At 41.5% G+C, this 16,780-nt stretch overlaps 1 protein-coding gene across 7 annotated transcripts in view; it reads left to right on the top strand.

Moving 5' to 3' along the window:
• Positions 1-16,780, top strand: part of SAMD12 (sterile alpha motif domain containing 12) — a 515,818-nt gene that overhangs the window by 2,214 nt on the left and 496,824 nt on the right. The gene's annotated exons all lie outside the window — the stretch shown is intronic.

Genomic DNA, 16,780 nt, shown 5'->3' with positions numbered 1-16,780 from the left:
TGGACCAGAAGCGTTTGTGATGTCACATTAGAGGTCAAGCTGTGCCTGAATGATGAAATGATTGTGGGACGAAATGGGAGCCTACATTCACCTACGGCATTTTGGTTTCTGAGTGCAGTCAGGTCAGAGTGGGTACTGAGGTAGGAAGAGGAGGGCATGCTTGCCAGCTGCTTCAGGCGCCTTGCCAAGCGGAAACGAGCCTATTCCTTGTAGGCTAGAGACGAGAAGGAACCACAAGGGCTGGCTTGCTCCTCCCTCTCATCCCTGCCCCAGGAGAAAGAAATTGAACTAATCTGACTCTTGCTCCCCTTATAACGACTGTCTTAACAACCTGAAGTAGCAACAACCCAGCTCCTACACTCGGCACCCCTAAACTAGGGAAACTCTTGCCTTTGAGCTATCTCAGGTTCAGAGATCCACAGCCAGCCACTTCCAGGTTTCCTAACTTTATTAACAAAAATGAAATCCTCTCTCTTACAATCAAGATTTTTCTAGGTTTTCTTTTCTGTGCAAATGTACCAGTAGGGTGCGAATCTTTTTTTTTTTTTTTTCACCGTTATGATTGATAGTCAAGACTTAAGATGCCAAAGAACAAAACAAAAGCCGAGATAAAGTTCATCTTGAGCTTGAGACCAAGGATATGTTGACCTACTCCTTAAGTATCGGTTCTACGTCACCCATCAGATGACACTGATTACGATCTCTCCTCTTCACCACTCCTGTGTCCCCAAGACGGGGACACTCCTCCTTGTTGCTAGTCCACACTGTTCTCGAAAACAATTTCTTGTTCCCTGTGAGAAGTGTAAGTTTGTCTTATTTCTTGCATGATGGGTGATTATACCAGTGAAGCCAGACTTTACAAAAACAAGAACTTAGGAAGGAAGTACATGTGGACTATGGAGAGTTTATTTTCTAGTGACTTACTTGGTTAAAGTTCCTGTCTAGTAAACAGGAGATCCTGAGTTTGAATCACAATGAGGTCTCAAAGAATGAAGAAAGTATTTTAAACTTTAACTTCAAATATGATTCCTATCTTTGGTCTTTGCAAAGATATCAGCCTGGACCAGTCCCTTCCTGGTTAGTCCTACTTGGTCTTTCAAGCCTTAGGGAAAATGTCACTTCCTCTGGGAAACTGTCCCAGCCCTCCTTTTTCTTCTGCCTTCTCAGCACTCTTTCCAGTCTATGGGAAGTGCCTCCTGCTCACGTTTGTCTTAATACTTATCATACTTAATCTGCCTCTTACTAGACTCTAACCCCCTTGGGGGTTAGACTTGGACTTTACATTCCTAGCTCACAGCACAGTACTTTGCCCATAATAGGTACTCAATGCTCATGAATTGCATAGCAAATATATTCATGGAGGTTTTGTAACTGGTTCCATAAGGGTACATGGGGCTTTCTTGGAAGCCTAAATGTCATACAATAAGGGACTTCTGACAGATTTGAGGATGGGAGACTTTTTTTTTTTTTTTTGGACAGAGTCTTGCTCTGTCGCTCAGGCTAGAGTGCAGTGGCGCGATCTCAGCTCACTGCAAGCTCCGCCTCCCAGGTTCACGTCATTCTCCTGCCTCAGCCTCCCAAGTAGCTGGGACTATAGGCGCCCGCCACCACTCCTGGCTAATTTTTTTTGTATTTTTAGTAGAGACGGAGTTTCACCGTGTTAGCCAGGATGGTCTCGATCTCCTGACTTCGTGATCTGCCCACCTCGAAGTGCCCTTCTCTTCAGTCTTTTGCTGCCCAAAAAATCTTATAGAACAGTTTACCTCTACTGCTGGGTGACATTGTCCCTGGACACATTTGGGATATGTAGGAACTGCTGCTGGGGGATGCTATTGGTATTTTGTGCCCATGGCCAGAGATAATAAATGTCCTGCAGTGCATGGCCATCCCGTATCAAGAGGCCAAGCCATGGCCAAGTAATGACCAGTTTACCCAACTTATTGAGAAATGCTGCTTCAGAGAATAAGGAGTTTTGCCAGAGGAACTGGAATAGAAAATACAGTTCGAATTGCTTAACATCTAAGCTTTAGTCTCCACATCTGGAAAAAATGGGCTCACTACTGGTTACCTCCTGGGAACATTGTGAGGATTTTTTTTTTTTTTTTTTTTTTTGAGACAGAGTCTTGCTCTGTCGCCCAGGCTGGAATGCAGTGGCGCGATCTCTGCTCACTGCAAGCTCCGCCTCCCGGGTTCACGCCATTTTCCTGCCTCAGCCTCCCAAGTAGCTGGGACTACAGGTGTTTGCTACCACGCCCGGCTGATTTTTTTGTACTTTTAGTAGAGACGGGGTTTCACCATGTTAGCCAGGATGGTCTCCATCTCCTGACCTCGTGATCCGCCCGCCTCGGCCTCCCAAAGTGCTGGGATTACAGGCGTGAGCCACCACGCCCTGCCCATTGTGAGGATTAAATAAAGGAGAGGGCTTCTAGAAGGGTGTCTGGAACCTGCATCCTAAGTAAATATCACTTGTACTCTCATCCCTTCTCTTAAGAAAAGCTATACTATTTGGCATGTGTTTTTATATCCTGAATTTTCACTTATTCATGCCAGCCAGTTTTTCTAATTAGTAACAAATTAGAAGGTTTTTTACTATGTGTAACATTTTTCTGAAGTAAACTTGAACTTGAATTTGTAAAAGTGTTAATAGCAAGTAGTTCACTCATTCACTTTGCTGAATCTGCAGCTGTGTGTTTAAGATGAAAAAGAGGTGCCCTTTGTTTATTGTTTTGTAACTACCCTGGGTTATGTTTTCTTCTTAGTTTATTTACAACATCCTGTTTATGTCTCCTAGTCTGCTTGTGACCTACGCTTTGCATTTATGGGCAGCTTACAGGTATGCTTTCCAGGCACAGAACAGGGTACGACCTTATGGTCTGCATTTGGATTAGGATTGTACTGGCATCCATTGCCTTTTTTAAAAAAACAATGTCTTGTGAAACAAATTATCAGTACTAGGAACTAGGATCTCTTGGAAGGAGGTAGCAGGGACCCCAAACTAATCCATTCTCTATGGACAGACTGTGTATAGATGGTTGCACTTATTGATGTTTTCTAACAGAAATGGGTTGCAATATTATTCAGGGAGAAGAAAAATGTGGATTCACTGGGGACAGTGTTGTATTCATCTTTGTATTCATCTCTGTATTCCAGGGATGGTGCCTGGCACTTAGGAGGCCCACAGTCATTGTTTCATGAATGACATATAAATGCACAAGTCCCCAGAGCTAGAGAAGGGTTTTTTACCCCTCATCCCCAATTCCTTTTCTTGCTTTGTCCTTAGATATTTATGAAAAAAGTAGGGAGGATGGACATTGTACATGGTAATTTCTATTCCAGGTCTAACAGAATAGCACATCTCACGTGGCAGAAAAATGATTTCCAATATTCAGCACTCACCTCTCTCCCCAAGAAAAACATGTCAAATGCAAGACTATGTGCTCTTAATGACATCTATATTAAGGGATCTGAATTTTCCATCATAAATGAACATGTTAGCCTGCCAAATCTCTTCTGATAAGTCATTCAGTGCTCAGGTTCTATGTTTTTTCTCCTGTAGGAGAGTGAAGAAACTACGCATCACCAAAATATTGTAAGGCTAAGTAATAATAACAGTGACTGGGAAAATGGGAAATGAGATAGCGTCAAACGTTTGTGACAAATAGAAGCAGTCACGGTAAACACTGGGCTTTGCAGCCCCATAAATGATGACTTTGTACCCAATTTGAATTCAGAACTGCATCACAGAGAGTAAAAGGAGTCATATGGGAGATAAAAACATCATTTTTATCACAAGCGTATAGTGGGTTATTTTTTTCTGACTTTGGGTTGGAGGGTAAGTGGGCTTGCTAATATTGTATGCAGCAGTGAACTTACCAGTCATAGGGATGCCTCCCTCTATACTAGTGGTCCTTAACCTTTTTGGGACCAGGGAACAGATTCATGGAAGACAGTTTTTCCATGGGGGATGGTTTTGGGATGAAACTGTTCTGCCTCAGATCATCAGGCATTAGATTCTCATAAGATGTGTGCAACCTAGATCTCTCGCATGCGCAGTTCACAGTAGGGTTTGCACTCCTCTGAGAATCTAATGCCTCCATTGATCTGACAGGAGGTAGAGCTTGGGCGGTAATGCTTGCTTGCTCACTGCTCACATCCTCCTGTGCGGCGTGGTTCCTAATAGGCCACGGACCGATACCAGTTCACAACCCAGCGGTTGGGGACCCCTGCTCTATACCACTGGCAGCTGGAAATCAGAGAGAACATGGGCTCCTGCGGCAGGCAGGTGGGACCCAAAGGAAGAGGTGGGGAACGTATGCTTTGTGCCTTTTCACAGACTTGCTCATCAGAGAGTTGATTTCTCCTCTCCTGAGGAGGACCCAGAGGGTAAAGAGGGAGACCAGAAGTGTAATTCTGATGGATTTCCCTTTATAGAACACAAGAAGCTGCGTCCTGCCTCTATGTGATTCTCTTGGTGCTAGCCCACCTATGCTTTCCTAACTACCTTTTCTTGTTGGGAACATCATTTGAATGTACCTCTTCTACTGGTGGCACTTTCTAAGGGCAAGGACTATGTCTCATGTCTCATCCATGAAGCTTGAATGAATGAATGGAGACAAATGAAGGAATGGGTGGGTTTATGACTGCCTTTGATTCCCACAGTAACTCCCATACACATTTAATGAGAACTTCCAACTGTGCTCCTCTACAGAGCAGGTGTCGTGAAAGCAGTGAGACGACAGACAAGTTTCCCTCATAGGTACTTATCCCTGCAGCAGCTTCATGGTGTGATTGTTAAACTAATTACTCCCTGATTCTCTCCCATTCACTTATTCCTGAGGATCTTTTTTTCTTATTTTTATTATGTTCTCTATACCACCAGATCTGACTTTCCTGCACCAGCAATTTCTGTTGATCACTTTGTTTTAGGAAGGAGAATGATGGCTAGAAGTTCGTCATTGAAAATTCCTGTCCAGTGACTGCGTGAACAAGAATGGGGCCTCCAGTCTAGTTTGAAACTTGCTGTGGCAGCGGTTCCTGCCACCCCCATCTCTTTTGTAGCCCTCTTAGCTAGTTCAGACAGGGTTTCAGTGTAATTGTACTGTTGTATTTCCTAGCACAGCCCTTCCTAATTCCTTTTATCCCACCTTTTCTTTCTCATCTGCCTTGCTGTTTTCTCACGCCTGAAGAAACAAGCGCTGGTGCTGAGAAGCAGAAACTGGGAAACCTTTGCTGGTGTACCTGTGTTCTGTAATGCTGAGTCACAGTAGATGATGTGGTGACATGTTACAAGGGTAGGGGGAGCTGGGGATCTGAAGCCCATGCTTGAACTCTGGCGAGTGAGTGTCAGCTGTTGTGCATTTAATTATGAGAAAGAGGGGATATTGCAAATGCTCATTCACAGGCATTCAAGCAGATTGTGCATTTCTGTTGATAAGCAGTAGAGTAGCACCCATGTACAAGGAACTCTACGAGATGTGGTGGGGAGTGTAATAAGGAAGGGAGCTTAGCCCACTCTGCCCGCTGCCAGCCCCGACCTTCCCTTGCAGCCTCCACTGGGGGAAGGAGACAGAGAAGCAGATTAGACTGAATAAGTGCTAAATAAAAAAGTACAAGCACCATGACGTGGGAGGTCTGAGAACAAATGGAGCATTTAGTTCTGAGCTGGATGGAGATAGCCAAACGAAAGGGGTAGCATTGGGTGAGCTTTTGAGTAGGATTTTGATGAGTGGGAATCGGGGAAAGGGCACAAAACTGAGTAGTGTATGTATAATGCGTGCTTCCTAATGGATTTCCCCCATGTCCCAGGGATGTGGTAGTTTAGCCCTTTATAGGAAGGAAAGCAAATGGGGAGCCTCCTAACTCATGTCTGGTAAAATCCTTTTCCTAAGGGCTCTATTATCTGCCTGGCCAAACCTGCAGCATTCCCCACAGTCCAGTTGGATCTTGCATATGGTCCTTTTGAAACCACAGAGCAAGCGTGGAAAGCTGCTCTCTTGTAAATCAAGTTGATTCCTCCCCAGTTTTCTGAAGTGGAATGTAGCAGCACCACCCGCTCTAAGCTGGCTCATGAGAGCAAACTTGGCTATATTTAGTCTGATTTTTCTAAAGTGTGGGTGCAAGAATCTGCTTGTACAGCTTGCCTCCCGTGTGAAGAGCAGGACAGGACAGCAGCTGTCGGGTGACAGCGGTGGCCCACCTCACTGCCTTCAGCAGCCTCCTTCCCAGAGTGCTGGGGCTGTTGGCAAGTTTTGTTCCTTTGCTCCTCCCTGCTACCCTCCCTTGCTGCTGCAGAAGGTGTTTGTGTTCTATTCGGCAAATCCTGACTCTCAAGTGATTTGACAGATGTTTGTGGATTGGCTATGGAGTGTGGCTCTCAGAGCTACAGCTGCCCTTGAGACCTGGGGTACAGAATGGGCTCAGGCCTGCTCATGGTTTGTCACTGCCTCCACAGTGCACGACTCTCTCCTAGGGGATCATAGGAGTCACAGTGTTTTTAAATGTGCAAGATCTGCAACCAGGCTAGAAGTGAACCCCAGCTCTGCACAGGACCTGCTGAGTGCCTGGGTAATTCACTCAACAGCTCTGAGACTCCTTTGCCTGTCTATCAAATGAGAATATTAATGGTAATGACCTCATAGCCATGTTGAGAAGGTTAAATTAGTATAAGGGAAGCTCTTAAGACCTGGTTTGTGGTACGTGCGCAGTAAACACTGAGTAAGATGTTAGACAAGATGATAGTGATGATGCTGTCTGTTTCACCTTGTCTTCCTGCCATACTTATGAAAGCATCTAAGCCATTTTTATAGCATTTTTATAGCCCCGTGATATTACAGTCTGGCATAATAGTGTGTGCTCAATGAGAGAATGTAGGTTATCAGAGTTGGAAGAACACCAACAAAGTGTAATTGATAAAATACAAGGCATCCTCAGCTTAAAATGTATTATTTGATGTATTCATTATCTGACTCTGTGCAGTCATGAGGCAATAGAGGGAAGTAAATGTTATGATTATATTCACTAAAGACTCATCACTTACATAATTTTTCTCTACCACAAATTTGCTTGCCACTTAACACCAGCAATTTTGTAGGCTGGCCTCTCTCTGATTGTCTTATCATCACCCATCCATACAATACGTATGCAAAGTAAGTTGATTACAAAGAGAAATTTCAGATCTTGCAAAAGAGAAAGTATTTCATGGACTCCATGAAAGTGACACTGGGAAACTGCTGGAATCATATGCCATGGCTCAATTAAGATCTGACTGAGTTAAGCCAAATAACCACTAAAGAAGAGAAAATTGACTAATATATTGACTTGATAGGCATTAAAGAGAAATATTAGGACCTTTTAGGGATTAAAAGAAGTCTTTAGTGAAAAGAGATGCTCTAAATATTTTGGGGAAAAATGATCTCCTTTATAATCATGCTATGAAAAGTCAAGTATGATATGAAAGATATTTTGTCTTGCTGACATAAGTCCTGTTGCTGAAGTTATATAACAAAAAATGGATGTTTTTTTGTTCTAAGAATTAGCACATATTTTCAATTATAACCTAAATTTGGTTAAATATCAGATAAACTTCTCCCTTTCTCTTTTCAAGATAAAGTAGCATTGAAACTCACTATTAATTTTGAAACTCTAGCCCCCATTTCAAGTGTATTCTTTTTCTTCCTTTCTCACTCTTTCATGATTTTTTATTGGTATTTAAATTGGTTTTAAACATTAGGTTGTTTAGATATAATTTACATACAATAAAATCAGCTACTGTAGTTCTTTAAGTTTTAGTAAATGTATAGTCTTGTAACCACTACCACAATCAAGATACAGAGCAATCTGAACACCTTGTAAAGTTTCCTTGTGCCCCTTTGTGGTCGGTCCTTCCCTCTACCCACAGCCCCTGACAACTACTGCTCTGAAGTCTGTCCCTAGACTTTTGCGTTTTCTAGATTTCATATAAATGGTATCATACACTGTGTTGCCATTTGAGTCCTGTTTCTTTCACTGAGTGTAATGCATTGAAATTCTTCCATGTTGTTTCCTGATTGAATAGTTCAGCTCTTTTCATCGCTCACTGATATTCCATGGAATATCTATACAGCAGTTTATTCACCAGTTGAAGTCCATTTAGGTTGTTTCCAGTAATTGGTAATCATGAGTAAACCACTAAAAGCAGTTGCTTACAGGTTGTGTGAACCTAAATTTATTTCTCTTGTGTAAATAGCTAGGAGTGGGATTTTCAAGTCATATAGTGAGTATGTTTTACCTGTATTAGAAACTGCTGAACAGTTTTCCAGATTGATGGTGTCTCACATGTGTTCTTTTATTTGGATTTTTTCCCCGTGCTTATCTTCTGATAATGACAACCTCACAAGGACAAGAGAGTTAGATTAATGGGGCTATGCAGGTAGTTGGAAGGGATTAGAAGGACACAGTTGTCCAGAGGTGAGTTTCTTGAGCTACGCAGCTACAAGATTGGGCAGTATTACTATGGCAGATATTCCCCTTGATTACCAGTTCAGTATAGACATCAAGCATGCATATAGCCCAGAAATGCCACTTGTTTTGGCATACAAAAGAAAGCTTCTAAATTTTATCTTGTAATAAGAATTTGTCATCAAGTTCTGTTTTGTGATTTTGCTGTTGTAGAAAAACAATCAGATAAGGAAGACAGGCCAGGGAGAGCTTATTTTGGGGGAAAATTAGGCAAGACAGGAAAGGGAAGACTTAAGTATAAGAGATCACACAAGATGAATTTAGCTAGAAAGGGAAAAACTTATCTGTCCCTGAAAGGAATTGGTCTTGCCTGCCAAGGTTGGTTATGGACTCCATCTCGTGAAGCCTGAGAAAAGGTTAGTTGACCGTTTCTTGTATGGTTGAGTTTTGGGGATGGCAGGGGTGAGGCTTATATTTTGCTGTGCTGTATGATTCTGATTTAGACCTGAGTCTTGCGTTGGATGTCCATTTATACAATGGGGGTAGTGCTTGGTTCACTTGCAAAGGCCACATTTTACTCAGCCACATGTTGGGTTTGGGGCCTGATAGTGGGATTGCTTCCAAGTGCAAAAGACTATGTGATTTGGATGCTGACATATTGGGATTTTCCAGGGCTTACCACTGGTCTCTGGGACCATAGAATGGAATATTTGAATTTAGGATTACTACAGAGCTCCCAGACAAATGGTTGCCCTAATACTTGTTGTCTGAGGTTGCAAATGTGAACATTTCAGTTGAGGGTTTTGTTTTTGTTTTTGGAGAATATGCCTGTGCAGTACATGGAGGAAAAACATGATTATTAACAAGGCTCCCATAGGTGTAATTTGTACTTGATTTTGTTGGAAGTTTGTGTGTATTTCCTGCTTGATGACCAGTGATATTTTTGGTGGAAGAGAAGGTGAAACTAGTAACCAATAAATGGGGACAGGGACAGGGATGGATGGAGTTGGAGATGGGGCATCCAAATCCTTGCCTCAGTCGAGTCATTACCCTTTTGTTCTCTTTCCATCTCTGAGAGTAGCACTGGGTATGTATCAGTGCTTTGTGATGCCTTAGCTCTTGCCTTTCATTTTTTTCTGCTTTCTAAGCTTTTTACTGAGCATTTTTTTTCTGCTTTCTAAGCCTTTTTACATTGTGGTCGTTTAGTAGATAATTCTGCCTGGATAAACTATGGGACTGATATTTTGTGTTAGTCATCTAGGGAAGTATATGTGGGTATAGCATTCACTTCCCATCAATTAGAAGTACACTGAGTACCTACTGTATGCCAGGTAGAAGAAATTTGATTTATAAATAGATAATAGGGTGGGTAAGCTTAGGAAAACCAAGAAATTTGATTTATAATTAGATAATAGGGTGGGTAAGCTTAGGAAAACCAAGTGTGCCAGAGTCTGAGATCTTAGGCAGTGTTTCCTTAGATGATAAAATTCTCCTGGGGCACTTGATAACATCCATATTCCTACTTCCCACCCTAGGGTAATCTTTTCAGGTAAATCAGAAATGGGGTCCTGAATCTAATATGCACCTGATTCATTCTTACTAAACTTATTTAGGAGACCCTGACTGATCTAGGGATAGAGTAAGATCACAAGAAGGAACTGCAGGATTTCATGAGATCCTTGACTCCCTTGCAACTGCAGGCATAATTTGTATATGGAAATTATGTGTATTTTCATGGGGAGAGAGACTGAAGCTTTTATCCTATTATCACAAGGGCTAAAGATAGTAATCTCTGGTCCATGAGCACATGTATTTGCCTTTTTTATTCTCTAATCTATCAGCAGTGCCTACAACCATATCTGGCTCATAGAAGGCACTCGACTATTTGTTGAGTAAACACAAGAACTAATGTTATTTTGTGATTCCTCTGAGCCAGGATCTTTATGCCCACTCTCTAAAACTTAGATTTCATAATGCAGTGAGCTCTATGAGGTTTTTTTCTCCTAGCTAATCATCGAGAGAATTTAGGTCCAGAGAAGATAAGTAATTTTCCTGAGGCCACACTGCTAATTTGTGGTAGAACTTGGCTTTGTAGCTATGTCTGCCGTATGCCAGAGTCCTTGCTTTTTCACTGTACTGTGTTGCTTTCCGGTCTGTCAAAGTTCACTAATTTGGTTCTGATTTGCTTGTTGTCTTTTGGAAACCTTGGTTTCTTAAGAAAAACAGCATTATAATAAAACAAAAAATTGCTTAATTGGGCTCTGCAATGGGGAAAATTCTTTGGGGTTTTTGGATCAAATTTTCAGTAAAGTATATATCTTGGTATTAGCTTTCTACACTTTTGCATTCTGTCTTTTTATGGAGCCCTAGGTCTTTGGGTTTTTGTTGTTTTCTCATGCTGCCTTCCAAATTCACTCATACCCCAGCACACAATTAGTGTAAACTATTTTATTTGAACAGTAAGTATTCACTGTGCACTTGCTATAAGCTCAACACAGTGAATGACACTGGGAAATACAAAAGAATCTATGGATATTGAACTTACTGCTCTTGGAACTTACAGTCCAGCCAGAGCTTCAAGTTTCCTGTCATATATGTGTCATGGCAAAACAGGGTGGGACATGGGCAGGGCATGTGGGCAGGAAGGCTGTCTAGGGGCTCTGCTCTGTCTATCAGAGGGGAGCTGCCATACACACAGCCATGGTCCTCCCACTGCCCTGGACTCCCCTGGAGAGGTTACTATATGGATTTGTTTTGTTTTTTAAATAGAATGAACTAACTGAAATGGAAAGTTTGCTCACAGTCTGGAGAGATTGAAAAAGCAAGGGGGAAGCTGAAGTAATATAATAATAGGGTGATAAGGGAAAATAAATGAACAGGGTGGGCAGATGTTAGAAATGTTTCTTAGGTGAAAAAGAAGATACGATTTGGGATTGTTTAGTTCTAGGGAGTGGTAGATACATAATCGTTTCCAACTCTTCAGGACTCTCCACTGCCAATAAAATAAAGTCCAAACCTCTTAGCATTCAGGGTCCCTCCCAGATTGCCAGGATTTCCTGCTCCAGGCTGATGTCCCACTCCTTCCCCTTAGGAATCTTCCTAATCTTCAGTCAAGCCCGGCTACTGTTTCCTGGGCTCTCAGTGTACATTTGACTACAGATGATAGTAAAATAAAAATTCATAAAGTAGACCGTAATGAAACAGATGTGTAACAGTAAACAGTGTGATACAGAAGTGCTCAGCGAACCCACTTCATTTGTTCTCCTTTGTGTTTGAACTGCATGGTGGCCGGAGGTGCTTCTGACAATTTTCTCTTTGCAAACTTTTGTTCCTTGATGTAGCCCACCACACTGTGAACACTCTCACTCATGGATTCACTAAAAATTTCGGTGAGTCATTATCTTACTTGTTTTTTATTCTATCTTTTAAAAATGCACGTATACATACTTTGAAAAATGTATGTATAGCTCGCATTGATTTCAATGTTTTATATTAGAAATGTTTGGGATCTTTATTTAGAAGTTTAGGTTTTTAGGACCAGAAATATGCCGTGGGAATATAACTCCTGTTTATATCAGTTAACTTATGGTAAAATTGGGTTCATAATATGTCGTGTCACTTAAAGTTGTCATTTCCAAGAACCTATCGAGCATTAAATGAGACTTCCCGTACCTTGGACCCCTCCTGTCTTTGTTTAGGCTGTTCTTCCCATCTCTCGTGCCTTCCTCCCACATGCTCACACATGGTACCTTTCAAATCCTTTCAGCACTTTGGGAAGCCAAGGTGGGCAGATTACCTGAGGTCAGGAATTTGAGAACAGCCTGGCCAACATAGCGAAACCCTGTCTCTACTAAAAATACAAAAATTAGCCAGGTGTGGTGGTGCACACCTGTAGTCCCAGCTACTCGGGAGGCTGAGGCAGAAGAATTGCTTGAACCAGAGAGGTGGAGGTTGCAGTGAGCCAAGATCATGCCACTGCACTCTGGCCTGGGCTACAGAGTGAGACTCCATCACAAAAACAAAAACAAAAAAAACACAGATCCTTCTATCCTTCCACGTACACGTCTAAGGCAAGAAGAAAGGTGAGCAAGAGCAGGAGATTCCCTCGTGTAAGAAAAGCATGACTGCTAGGCAATGCAGTGCTTAAGAAATGGGACAGGAAGAGGAAACTAGGAAACTGAGGGAGACAAGCAGAGACAACCAGTGGTGGTAGACATCCCATTTCTGAGTGGGATGTGTCAGTGTGGCGAGATGCACAGCCAGCCAGCAAGGTGTGTGCTGGGAAATACCCACTGGGCTTGGCAAGCAGTAAAAGGCATTCTGATGAAATGGGGAGGCAAATCCATATAATAATGTCTTAAGGCTTAAATGAGTGATGAGAAGGCTACTCTTGATGCAAACTTATGGAAATGAAAAGAGGAAAATGTACTGAGGTGGAAAGAAGGGATAAATAGTTATAGCAAGAGAGAGATCAAGGTCAAAGGGGTTGTAAATATGGCAAGATGCTGAAAGAAGGAAGATAAAGGGTTATACCTAGGCTAGAAACATGTTAACTGAAGCTTTTATAAAAGGTAGAAAATATTTGAGAGTGTTTATAGACTATGTACATTGACTTAGTGGAGAGGAAGATTTTGAAGATAAAAGGATAAAAGAGGTGACTGATAGATCAAGGGCCACCAGGAATTTAGATGTAGTAGCACTTAGAGAAGGTACTGTTCCTGCTGGAAGATATAGGTGCTGGGTGGGATAGATAAGGAATGTTATAACTACAAAATATGAAAAATATTCCTGTACTACATGATAGGCACTGTTCTAGATGCTTGTTATATTAACTCGTTAATCTTCACATCAACCCTTTCAGGTAGGTATCATTATCATCCCTATCTACAAATAAAAAAAGGGACTCAGAAAGCTTAACTTGCTCATGGTCACACAGCTAGTAAGCAGTAGAGTTGAAATTTGATAAAGATGATGCCTAAAAAGATGTTCTTCCAATTTCCTAATTAGGACATTTGGCGGGGCGCCGTGGCTCATGCCTGTAATCCCAGCACGTTGGGAGGCTGGGGTGGACAGATTACCTGAGGTCAGGAGTTCGAGACCAGCCTGACCAACATGGAGAAACCCCGTCTCTACTAAAAATACAAAAATTGGCTGGGTGTAGTGGCGCATGCCTGTAGTCCCAGCTACTTGGGAGGCTGGGGCAGGAGAATCACTTAAACCCGGGAGGCGGAGGTTGTGGTGAGCCGAGATTGTGCCATTGTACTCCAGCCTGGGCAATAAGAGTGAAATTCCGTCTCAAGAGGAAAAAAAAAAAGGGCATTTGGGGAATACTGGATCAGGACTTTATCATCTTCAGAATTTTCTGTAAAAATGTGACTATTAAAGAATGACTTATTATTTCTTGTGAATTCATTTATTTTGCAATAACTAACTCCAGGTAGGGTAGGAATGGAATAGGAGGACTTCTAATTCTCAAATGTCAGCAGAGGATATAATTTTCAGAACATGAGTCATATTCTGGAGAGGTTAGGCCTTGGTAGGTGCTTGCCTATGGAGTAGGGGTTGGGTGCACCAGCCAGCCAGGTGGTACCATGAGGGTACTCTGACCCTACAGCCTGGGGTTGGGATTTAAGTGAAACAACAGAAAGTAGGGGGAGTGTCAGAAAGGAAAGTAGAAAAGATGCTGAAAATAAACTTGGTCAACTTCACAATTTTGCCAAGACAGGCACATGATCTCCATTTCCTTCTCCTATCTCCTGCCTCCGTCCTGCTCTCAGAGGCTTTAAGATTTAGGTTTCTAGGGTGTTGAGGTTTTTGTCCCTGATTTTAATGGTAAGGGAGAGTGATTCTCCTTGGCTGATCTGATGCTCAGTCTATTGCTTGCTAAGTACCACTATGCTGCCTTATGAATCCTCCCTCCTCTGGCTGCTTTGCCTGGCCAGGACTTTTTTTTTTTTAATTGAAACTCAGTAGCTGATAGCTGTGGCACCTGCATGTTTTCTGGGGTTCACCCCAGGGCCATCATCACTGAAATCATGCCACCTTGGCTTTACATACACTCTGTGCTTTCCAAAATACAGTTTCTCATCTGAGCCACCATTGATGCACTGGCAGCTGGAACAGGTGCCCTTCTTCCCCTTTCACAAACAAGGATGTGAAGACTCCCTTACCCAAGGTCACATAATTCATTAGTTGCAAAGCCTGGATTTAGAATTTGGTATCTTGAGTCTTTTTCTTGAGGCTTCCATCATTGCTGCCATGACTGGAAGGGATGGCACAGGGCCCACTTTAAAGGGGTTTGCAAATGGGATATTAAAAGGGATCAAGAATCTTTCTTAAATTATGGATGAAGGCAGCCAGACTAGGGCCAAGATCTTGGGGCTCTCCAAGGTGCCTAATGCATGACTCAAGTAATGAGAGTTTTAAGTTCCTTTTGTTTTTTTCCTAGTATTTTGTTAATTGACTCTCCAGTACCAGATCTTTTAAATTTCCCTATTAAGCTAATATTTTAAAACATTATTATCTGGGCATGAAAATCCTTTGTATTCACCAGAGCAAGAAAGAAATCATAAAAACACAAATAAGAAACTAACAGTACCAGTTGTTATCATTTATTAGGCACTCACTAATATTAGCAGCCAGAATTGCTCTTCAGCCAGTAAACCCTGGTACATACAGCTATACTGGTTGCTGATGGTCAGTGTATATATATATATGTGTGTGTGTATATATATATATATATATATATGTGTGTGTATATATATATATGTGTGTGTATATATATATGTGTGTGTATATATATATATATGTGTGTGTATATATATATATATATTCTGATGGGTTTGTTTTCAGCCATACTGTTTGTTGTGTATTTTGAATATCCTACTTGCTCACAATAATCCTATGAGATGATTATTATCTCAATTTCCTTTCTTTAAAAAAATTTCATAGCGACATCTTAGAAAAATCTCTATCTCCTAGATGAAAAAATTGAGGCCTAGAAGATTAAATAATTTTTGTAAGGCCAGTAGCTGGTAAATGAGAGAGTAAGAATTCAAACCCGAGTTCAGATGACTTCAGTGTTTGATCTCTTGCCACTAAACAAACCTGCTACTCTGACATACCCCATAGTTACCCCAAGGATTATTAACATTTCCTTCTAGGCTTTCTATAAATGACTAGCTGTACCTGAAGTAACATAAGCTATTCTAGCAAATCTTAATAGTTGTTGATAAAATATTTTTTAAAATAATGTATTTTTTCACTTTCTTGTGGTAAATGTGTGTAAGCACAGTAAATAATCTCGTTTTCCTTAGATACAGCCCTTAATGAGGCCAGTGATGGGAACTTGAGAAAGTAACAAATTACTGTCCAAGTTTGAAAAGGTATCATCCCTTTCTGTTCTGTCCCTGGGACTTTTTGATGGTCGTTGTCGAGGCTAGAGACTTAGAAAACACTTAGCTTTTCTAGTGAAAGGCGTATCTGTGTTGGACCAAATGAGGGGCCTTTGCAATATAAAGACAGTATCTAAGTTACTTGTAAACTCATTGTTATATTTCTTAACCTATGCTCGTCTATCTTTATCACAGCTTACTGATTATCCCCCTGCATTACTTTTACTTGATTATTTTCATGACACTTTATTTATTTATTTTTATTTTTTTTATTTTTTTGAGACGGAGTCTCGCTGTGTCGCCCAGGCTAGAGTGCAGTGGCGCGATCTCTGCTCACTCTAAGCTCCGCTGCCCGGGTTCACGCCCTTCTCCTGCCTCAGCCTCCCGAGTAGCTGGGACTACAGGCGCCTGCCACCACGCCCCCCTAACTTTTTTGTATTTTTAGTAGAGACAGGGTTTCATTGTGTTAGCCAGGATGGTCTCGATCTCCTGACCTCGTGATCCGCCCCCGCCTCGGCCTCCCAAAGTGCTGGGATTACAGGCATGAACCACCGCACCCAGCAGACGTTTTATTCCTGTAATCATCAACATATTCTTTTAACAAGGTTTTCCACCCATCGTTTTCTTTTGGGGCTTCACGTTGGGCTGGTCTGTTTATAGTCATCCCTCTAATGTTTCATTGGTCTTTTCTTTTTCTGGGTATACTGTGGAGGCTGTTCAGCTATTTTTATCTTAAAATTTTAAAATCCTTGATTAAACATTCAGAAACACTGCAGCTCTTACATTCAACCACTATATTTCTGTGACCTCTTAGTGTCATTATTTCTAAATTAGGATTCTGATTTTAGGCAATAAAACATCTTATATGCAAATGCTTTATATACAAACATTATATATAAATTTCTTATACAAATATAGATAAACATTCTCTACCATTTATTAAATTTATG

The sequence above is a fragment of the Pongo pygmaeus genome, chromosome 7, assembly GCF_028885625.2.
Source record: "Pongo pygmaeus isolate AG05252 chromosome 7, NHGRI_mPonPyg2-v2.0_pri, whole genome shotgun sequence".
Classification (NCBI taxonomy): Eukaryota; Metazoa; Chordata; class Mammalia; order Primates; family Hominidae; genus Pongo; species Pongo pygmaeus.
Note: the sequence above shows the minus strand (reverse complement) of the source record. Positions and strands in the feature narration are given on the sequence as shown.